Here is a 10487-nt window from a genome sequence, read left to right on the forward strand (position 1 = left end):
ACCGCTTTTAATTAAGATTAGATTTGATCATCACTGGTGTAAATAAATCTTCAAGCTTGCTTTCCCGGTGAATACAGTGAAGATGCCAAAACTGCTATGGGTTAGAATTATTACTGGGGGAAGTTGTAACGATTAATGGTAATGGATTGGGACGAAGAGTAATTAAACAGTAAGGAATTTTCCTATTTCATTACGTTTGGATTTCATGAAATCACTAGGTGAAGTTAAGCTTGCTTTGAAATCAGTAGGAGGTTTGCTTTGGACTTTAATGGCAGTGGATTTCACCCATCCCATTCTACAGCTGTCAAAATCAAAAGGGAAAACAAAGAAAACAATCTTCTTGTTCTTTTTGATTACAGCTGTCCCTCAGAAGCTGCTGACTAGCATTCTGTTCCTGCATGTATCTCCTGGAAGGATGGTAGATGTACCTGCACATGCAGATGCATTGCGGGTTTGTGCATCAGTTTTTAGTGCTCTCTAGTGGTTTCATTTTCCTTTTCCTTGGGGTTCAACATACCATTTACTAGACAAGCATGGTCCTTATCTCCTTTTTGTGGAAGACATCATATATCTATTGTGCATGTAAGACTAACTGTAGCAACATCCAGCATGTTCTCGAGACCATGTCCTCTATTTACAGTCTTTAAATGAGGTGACATGGATGTTTTTTGGATTTATTGTTGTGTTGTCAGCGGGTTAATTATCCCCTTCTCATTGTCCATGCCGCTGCAGCGATTTATTTTACACAGTTGGCGTCATTCTGCTTTTTTTACACAAAGCTTCTGAAGAAATCATGTTGCAGTATAAGCAGGGTTTCAGAAGCATATTTAATCCTTCTTTTTGCAGTAGTTTCATTTATCTTTTTAATTTTATAATTCACGTCGTCAGTTTTGCAAGAGGTTAGCTGCTCTTCTAACAGAGTATTTTACTGCAGCATCTTGTCATCATGAGTCTTTGTGCTGTCAGATGCTAGTCTGCCTGTCCTGAAAGCTTCCCACCCTCTGAGATACTAGCTGCATGGTTTATGTCCCAGATATCTTTATGTTAACTCTAGCCTATGTATTGTTAAAGATCTGGACAGATGCTTGTCTGACATCTCTTGAGCCTGCAAGAAAAAAAATATGCTAAAGGGAAAAGTACTTCAGTGAGAATGAGTACGTGTTTCTTCTTAAATCAAAGTTTTAGTAATTTCTCATCGGCCGTCTCAGAACATGCAAAACATGTTTTTGCAGCAGGAGATCTCCCTAAGGAAGGCTTTCTCAATTCTTGCTCAGTGCTGGCTGTGCCTACTGTATGACACTGCCAAAATGTTTGATAGCAGATAGGACTTCATTTCAATGTTTTATTTATTTTTGGCATAAAGTGTTCTTTAAGTGGTAACATCTATCTGTTCCAGGAAGCAGGTGTTTCCTCTGTCACTATCCATGAGGGGTAATAAAATAACAAGTGTACTCAGAATTACCTGGGATAGAAGCACCAGCTGATGTTAGGAGAGAGTTCCTATCAGGCTGTCAGGTGTAGGATGCACACCTGGTTGGCGGTGGTCTCACAGCTCCAGTCTCACAAGACTGAGCAGTCAGTCTCCTGAAATGAGGCAGGTATTACAGCACCTTCCAGTCTTTTTGGATCCTAGACTTCAGAGGTTAATTTCTGTCCCTCTAATTTCCTGGTGAGTGATGATGAACATGCAAACCTTACATTTGTCTCTTAGTCAAGAGATGCCCTCCCACATAAATACAGATATATTGGGAAATTTTGGTATATACTTAATATCAAACTAATTTTAACCTACTATGTTGTGGATTTCTTTTTTTTAATTCGGCATGCCACATCGTCTTACAAGTGCCAGGGCTGTTTCTTAAGCAAAGACTGAAAGGAATTTAATCTCATTTTAAGTTGCAGCTCTGTACAATTTAGAAGTCTGTAGCCATTCCTCATATTCTGGGGAGACCCCAGTGAGGGTTTCCATCAGTATTCCATCCTAAAATGAAAATGAAAATAATTCTGAGTTATGATTTTGGATACAGTTTATAGGATAACGTATGCATGTATACGTGTGTGTGTGTGTACCTGTATTTTATATATATAGGTATAAAATAGTGCTTGGTAGAATGGTCATCTTCTGTTTGCTTGGAAAGAATTTTTTTCCTCTTGCACAAAATCATTTTTCTTTGTATTGATCTTTTGGTTCTTGGCATTTTACTATCATAAATCTAAACAGGTATTCTTCCAAGGGCTTTTTTCTCTTACGCTCAACACATAGTGTCATGCAGGATTGGATCCCTTTTCCTCTTGATTTGTTCTACAGAACAATCCTAAACCACTGACTTTGTAAAACGGTGATCGATTCCAGAGGGACAGAGTGATGCTGCAAATACGGAATTACAACCTCACCCCTGGCTTAGGCACTAGAAGAAATGGGTTTCAGGGATCTACGTGTTTTCATATGTGTACAAATATCTAATGTACAACAAAGAAAAAGCAAAGGAGAGGACTGTTCGTTTCTTTTTCCGTAAATGTACTCTTTTCTTTTTGAAGCTTGCTGCAATGAGAAGGCTCAACTTTAATTCTAGTGACCTGAAATACAGTTTCTGAAGAGTCTGAAAGGCATAAATCATCTCTGGCACACAGGTTGCCCGCAGGAGGTGAAACGAGTGTCAAACTGAGGTTCCTCTTTAAGAGTTAAGGAGATTATATGGTGCTGTAGAAGCCCACTGTGCAATTACTTCACTTTCGTAGCCACAGATTGCTACTGGAATCCTTCTGTCTGATAGCGTTTGATGAAGCATTTAACATTTTGAATCCCAGTGGACTAATTCAGTTCAGAATGAATCTTGAATATTTTAACTGGATGAAATGCGTCTGAGAATTGATTGTCTCAATGTGCCATGCTTTTTTACCTTAAGAATATCTCAGGCATTTTAAAAATATAGTATTGAAAATTCCATATGCTGCTAGTGATGCTACAGAAGATTTAAAAAAAAAAAAGAACAACTTTCCTTGGTGGCTTTGGCCATTCCTTTTTCATCATGAAGTATGTATTAGCTCTTTGAGGCAGCTGAGCAATCCCTTTGTCCTGGGCACTGAAAAGCATAAAATCACTGGCAATCACTTTGCCATTGTATTTGGAGATTAAAGGACAGGACCTAACAAGTGAGGCAGACCTTGAGTCAGAAGATGAGGTAGCATCAGGTAATGAAGCTAAACAGTATGTCTAGCACAGACTGGCTCTGAATGAATTCTTAGCCAGTCAGCCCTTTGCCAACCTGTTTGCCCAGGTAAGGTCTTGATTTATCTTTCAGGTAGTATTGATTTTTATTTTTAAACTTTAATTGGGTTTTATATTCAATTTTCATTAAGAGTTGTGATGGTCTTGTACTCTTCCAGAAATGCATAAAGAGCACACTGTGTGTTAGAAAAATCCACCTGGACACCTGCTCCTGTGGTTGCTCTCTTTACTCCCATCCTGCCACCTGAATGGCCTGATCCTGGCAGCACATATTTTTATCAATTTATAAATTTTCTAATGTAAAAAGCAGTCTATAAGGGTTTATGTGACGGTCTTGAGATGACTCAACTATTGGCTCGCATCTCTGCAGCAGAAGGCTGTGGTTTCCATTGCCACCTCATGTACTAGGCTCATGCTCAACGCTTGGCACTGCATTTCAGTGACAGAGGGTATTTCATTGTGGAAGATGTCATCATGAAGATGATATGATGAACTCAGCTCTATTGTTTCTCCATCTGGAAATCACACACACACACACAGACAGGAATACTTCAGAAAGAGCAGGAGTTTAACTTAGGGCACTGCCAAACGTTCCTAGAATCATTGCCATGGCGATGTGCATGTGAGATGTTCAGTACATGACAACCGTGTTTCTGCCTGAAGAGTTTTTGCAGCATCACTGTCTACATCATTTTCATCAGTGTACTGCATCTGTTGTGCCATTTGTAAAATGCTCAGATTTCTATTACCAGAGCAGAAATTTGTCTTCTGTGCGAGTGACAGCGATTGTAACAAGTCAGCTGTGCTGCTGCCGCCTCTTCCTACCTCTGGAGAGGCATAGTCTTCCTCTTGCTGCAGCTGCGGGGTGAAAGGCAGTTGTAGAAGTTAGTGTGTGGCACCACTGGAGCATTTAAATCCATCTGCCAAGGGAAATGCTTTAGCTGATTGCATGTTTTTCAGTGATCTGGAGACAGAAATTCTTTTAATTGTGGTGCATGATGGAGGCGGTCACAAGGGGCCAATACTGACAGTTTATAAATGTCTTTAGTTAAAGGAGCTTGATGTATCTAGGGAATATAGAAGGGGTTTGGTTCATTAGAATAGTCTGCTTTTAATCTGCACTTAAAAAATTCCCACTTTATTTTTCTGAAGTCTATACAGTGGGTGTCATCTGCATCTCTCCATGTAACTCCCCGTTACCCCAGCTTTTCCATATTTCTCTGTAGAGCTTTCTGCCCGTTTCCTTCCTTCCCGATTCAGAGGAAGAAAGAAAGAAATCTTTCAAGTCATTCTTCCCTGTTTGCTTCTTTTTCCTTTGTTTTGAGAAAATGTTTGACCCTACCTATGAAAACTGTGATAGCTGAGGACCAGACTTCAGCCTTGTGTTTTCATGTTCTTCGGCAAGGAACATGCTGATGAATCCACCAGATCTGGTCATAGACCATTAATGAGCTCATTCTCACCCACTGAACTTTGACAGTAGCTTTCAGATAGGTTTGGGGTTAGGTATACACAAAGAAAAGGCTTCTGTTTGTTCTGTTCTCTTCAGGCTGGGCCATTGATATTATAGCACACAATATTTAGTGCAGTAGATTTTCACGCATTGAGGTCAGAACTTGCTCCCCTTAATCCTGAAATTATAACATGATCATTCCAAGACAATCTTTGCCATCGCCTTTCTACCTATCTACTTTCTGATAGTCTAAATGGTACTAAGGCACCTTATTGCAAACGTTTGCCCTAAATGGCTGTTTGGTTGGGGTTTTTGAGTTTCCTTTAGAAGTCTGCTTAAGAACTATACTAAATCAAAGCTGTAATTATATGTGAAGTCTTGCATCAAGATGATGTGATTGGACAATATTCAGAGTGCAATTCGGATGCTCATAGTGTTAAGAAAAATGAAAATTAAAAAACCCCAAGCCACCAAAGCAACAAACTCTAATCCATAGTTTCTTTGTATTTTTAATTTATATCTAAGTGATAATAATGAACACTTGTCTGCGAATGTGCATAGGTTTTATGTGAACAGCACTAAAGCTTGCATCGATGAGTTCCTATAAATTAGTCTTTCTTGTAAGTTTTTAATACCTTTGCCTTCAGTGACTATGGAAATAACTACCAAACAACTGTTTTTCTGGTGGTATGACAGATTCTTCCATTTACACTTGGAAGTATATGGGCACGGACAGCTGAGAAAATACTAAGAGGAAAATGAAATGTCAGGAAGCTCTCAGGTTAGAACACTGGTTGTCATCTGGCATGAGGGGTAACTAGAGTTTAACCTAAAAGCGTTGTTTTCTGTTGTGTATATCAGTGTATATTTTAAAAACACAGATATTTTGTTAGTGTTTTTGTCAGTTTCTGACTGTTCAGTGTTAGAGGGTCAGAATTATTACAGGTCATGTGGGTTATTACAGACAACACAAATTATTAATAAATGGACAGTTAGTCTTATTCCAGTATTTTTAGCAATGTAAAGAATTAACTGGAATTTATGACCAATAATACTGGGACAAAATTGAGGTTAAATAGCTTAAAAAGCTTTGTAGTGTACACAACTCCACGTATGTCGGATGTTTATGATCCCGTTGGACCGAAGCATCGGCGAGTGCTGTCTTACCCTTCTCGCAGCTAGAGTTTTGCTGCTCCTGCAAGTCAAATACCATCATTGGTCCTGTTCTGAAACGTATGTTGGCATTACGTAATGAAAATAGTTTTGAGCAAAGGTGTCTGGCTACTGAATACTGTCATGGATTTATACCATAGCAAATGCAAATATTCTCAGCTAAGTATGACATACTTCTAGTATCTACTTATACAGAACCATAGAGGTTTAATGCTTCTCTGGGGACATATCTCAACCTGCAGCTGACCAGTGTGCCAAACTTCTTCAGTAACTCTCTAGGTTTGATTAAAACTTAATTAAAAATTATTTTCTTGATAAATCAGGTATTAGGCAAAGCTATGGTCAGTAGTGACACTTCATTTTACTACAAATATTCGGTGAATGCGTTGGCTAGGACTGTTGGGTGATGGACCCATTGCATATTACAGTGAGTCATGCCAGCGACCAGGGCTAGGGGCAGCGTGCTGTGAAGTACGAGCCTTGCTGATACCAGTCGAATACTTGCTTGCTTCTCCCTTCACCACAAATCTAATTTTAAAGAACTATTAAAAACACACTTTAAAGGTATATTGTGATGACCTATTATCCATATGCAGGGGATACCAGGATCATACCAAGGATACCATCATGTTCTAAAATGCCAATATTCACAACCTGCTGATACTTTGGAGACCTGAACACTTCTCTGTCTCTGAGCTCAGAAATAATGCTTGATGGAAGTTTGTGGAAAATCAGTTCTGAAAAATATTGGCAAGTGAGAAAAAATAGGTTATTTAGCATCATGAAGAACATCATGCATCTTTATAGGTAGTATAATGTTCAAGTAAGATCATTTTTGTCCCTGCAGTTCTCATGACACAAAACACCATTGAAAATGCTAAATTACATTTGCCTTATAGTCCACAGAAATAAGAGAGATGGCATCTTCAAAAGGGTCTCGTGTGTGAGCAAAGTTGCATATAAAATAGGCTCCTGTTAGGGAATTTAAGTAGCTTTCTTCTTTGAGAAAAATATGGCAGTTAAATGTTCTGCCAAACTTTTAGTAGGTTAAACCACAAAGATCTCTACAGATATCTGGAAAGAAGCCACTTTGGAACATGATTTTTATCAACAGGGATTAGAAGGAATGATCAAAACAAATCTGAAGTTTTAATAAACAAACAAGTTTCCATCTTCATTGCTTGTTACTGTTTCCCTCTTACGCTATGCAGGTATTGCCAGATTGCAGGTAGCAGATGGGATTCTTGTTCTTCATTAGACTTTAATATCACTTCATATATATTTAAAATTTATAACAGGCCTCATGAATTCAAATGAGACGTTACAGTCCACAGATAGAACTGCAATAACAGTTATACAGCTTTTAGAAAATAGCCAACCCCAGGTGTTGACTCATGAATATTTATACACATCAGTCATCATGGAAGCAAAATACAATTTGGACCTGATCCTATTCCCAGTAAAAGGGATTAAAACCACCCAGAAACAATCCTTTAAAAGACATCTGAGAAAAAAATAATAATTCTTCCCCATTCTCTTGTGTTTCCCCAAAGAAATGGAATGGGGGAGACGGATCAGAAAATTAAAACATGACATGGTATTGTTTATTTTTTAAAAATTATTGAGAGGCTACATATTTTTCCTAAATTTGGAATATATTCTTATCTTAAGACATGTAAACAAACTCTTTTTTACACACAATTTTTTGAAATTGTGTCACAATGTTAGAACGTAAGCAAATATTCTTTGCATGCTAAATTTCAATAATTAAAGTAATTTTTATGATGCCCGTGGAAGTAAAAGCATGCATAATTTTTTGTTAAGTCAGTAAAGATTTTGTTTTATAATGCTGGAATACAGCCAAATTTATTTTTCTCAATTAAAAAAGCACTCACTCAAACCTGAAAAATTTCTATTCCAAAATAGGTTTTTTGGAATGTTCTAGGGGGAGAAAAAACAAAAAAAAAAAAACCAAAAAAGGTCTGTAACTAAACAAGATAAAACTAAATACCTGGTTAAAACAGGAGCTTTGGGCCAGATTCTGACTTTATTAGCACCCTGATAGCTACTGGGATATTTCCATAAAGTAAGATTGTTGGAGGTCTGCCTGGTGACATTGAGGTCGGTATCATGCAGGCAGATGTCTGACGGAGCAGAGGTGAGCTGCAGGGATTTTTAACCATTGGGAAAGCCGGGCAGTTCAACGGATCAGGAAAACAGGATCAAAACCGGACTTTACTTTGAGCTTACATTTTCACTCTTTTCTCATTTCTACTCGTTCCTCATGTCTGCTTTTCCTCCTGAAACCAAAACTCCTTGAACCAAGGAGACAGTAAAAGGTGTAGGAGAAAATGCTTGTGGCAACAAAAAGGCATGCAGCTACCTGAAAATAAATGAGGTACCTTTTCTATCCATTTAGAATGTAAATAAAAGCTTGTGAAACGCAATTTCTTAGAAAGACCCAAATCTGTTCTTTTTTTTTTTCTAGTGACTGTGGATGATGATGGAAGTCGTGCAGAACTGGTGACTGTGTTCTATGCCTTTTCCCAGCAGCCCATAATTTTCCTGCGTTGGCAGGTAGGATATTAAAGTATTAAAGCACTAATGATCAGCTCAGTCTGGTAAGTCTTCTCTATCTTCAGAGTTAAAGAACTGTACTGAGTTACAGAAGACAGTGATACAAGTGCAGTAGCCAGCAAAATTAGAAAAGAGTCACTTCTCATCTGTTTATTTCAATATGACAGTTCTCTGGGAATGGAGGAGAAAAGGTTGATTTCATGAGGTGATATCGCTGCTACTTAGAGGACCAGAACTATGCACTAAGAACTTGGTAGGTGTTCAGTTGTCTTTCAATTTTCTAACATCTGCCATCTTCCAAAGCTAACTACAGTTTCAGGAGCAATGTTACCTGAGTAAAACTTACAAATGTAAGAATTTTTTTTGAAAATATGGTGAAAATGGTACTTCAGTTCACTGTGACTTATCTTGAGGCCATATTATAGAAGAGTTTTTTAGTAGCCATTATATATTTGTGACAAAGACTTTGAATCCCAGAAGATTTACAGAAACCACATACGGATGTTATTTCATTATTCTTCCATTTAAAACATTTCACACTTATTTAGGTAACAGAAACAGTATCTGATTTTGGTGTTTAAATTTTAAGTGGGGTATAGTCAGCGTAAAAATACTTTGATGGAAAAAGAATTAACTTGGGAACTATTTTTAATGTGCAGTCAAGCCAAGAAATAATTGTTAAAGTTCTGCTTTAAAGGACATACAGGAGGACATATATGAAAACTCTTTCCTATGCACGATCAGAGAAGAACACTAAGTAGACTGCCCACGGGGCTATCATATAGGCAATCCTGCATTTTCTCTCATTTATTCTTGTTAAATGTGTTTTCAATAAAATATGAAGTTCTCCTTGAAGAGCACAGCGCTACATGTGCACAGGGCAATGTGCAGGTGACACATGACATTGTCATTACTTTTTTCAGTACAAGTGTGTAAGGAAGGGCAACCAGTTTGTATCACGTGGTCTCAAGACTGGTAATCAGGTACAGGCAAGTTGGGATCGATTCCATATCTAAGAAGGGATTCGCATCAGCAGGAGTAAGTGGCATAGAGGAGTTAGATGGCTGTTTGCAACCTGAGATCACGACAGAGCCTCAGCTGTGTTTGGATATCAAGGTAAAAGCAAGTGGTGCAGGCACCACAGGGTGTCTGTATCACCAGGGAATGTGGTTTGTATTTGCTTACTAACTGTAACTGCTAACACAAGTCTGCAATATCTAGAGAAACAGCTTAGTGCATATTAATTTATTGGAATTGCACAAAACAAAGCAGCAAGTACAGTTTCCCATGGACTCAAACAATTAAGGCAAATTAAAATAGGTTAAAACATCTATCTGTACTTATGCAGAAAAGGGATTAGGACTTAGATGTAACAGCATAACCTTGTACAGCTGTGTGTGAGGCAAAATTTGGAGCTCTGTGCTGCATGATGATTAGAATTCATACAGAAATATTGCTTAGAGAGGAAAGACAGAATCACAGCATCACAAGATGGTTTATATTGGAAAGGGCCTTGAAGATCACATAGTTCCAACATTTTAATTTATGTCTTCTGACTAATTATAAAGAAATGCGACATGCAGGCAGCATAACAGAAGAAAAGGATACAAGTCCTCCGAAGCTATAGCAGTTACTTTGTTACCATAAGGAACACCATCTTTAGTTTTACAGTTTCATGGCTCTGCATTGCTAGGATTGATAATTTCCAGTACACCAGAGCAATAGGTTTGTGTGGAACTTCATGAAATCTGGGTCTTCATCAGAAATGGGGTAACTGAATGTGTGCCATGTTCAGATTAGCAATTCAGGTGAACGGCAGTCCTCCAGAGAGACCATAATGTTCCCTGAGAAAATATAATTGAAACGTACCAGCAGTACATTTCATCCAAACAGCAATGCTGGAGATTGATGTGCTCTCTAGCCACAGAGCAGAGATACACTAGTGAAGACAAGCTTTGCCCTGTTCCCAGCAATGTGCTTTAATTCTGATGCATAAGGGCCACAGGTGGATCTGGAATAAATGTTTTGCAGCAGTAGAACTGCGTTTGAGGGACC

The 10487-nt window shown here is 38.2% G+C and overlaps 1 long non-coding RNA gene across 1 annotated transcript in view; it reads left to right on the top strand.

The window, feature by feature from the left end:
- Positions 1-10487, top strand: part of LOC308069139 — a 38222-nt gene that overhangs the window by 23171 nt on the left and 4564 nt on the right. The window contains exon 2 of the long non-coding RNA XR_013930293.1: positions 8344-8432. This is a non-coding gene — a long non-coding RNA (uncharacterized lncRNA). The remainder of the gene's footprint in view (positions 1-8343; positions 8433-10487) is intronic.

The sequence above is a fragment of the Falco punctatus genome (assembly GCF_963210335.1).
Source record: "Falco punctatus genome assembly, chromosome: 9".
Lineage (NCBI taxonomy): Eukaryota > Metazoa > Chordata > Aves > Falconiformes > Falconidae > Falco > Falco punctatus.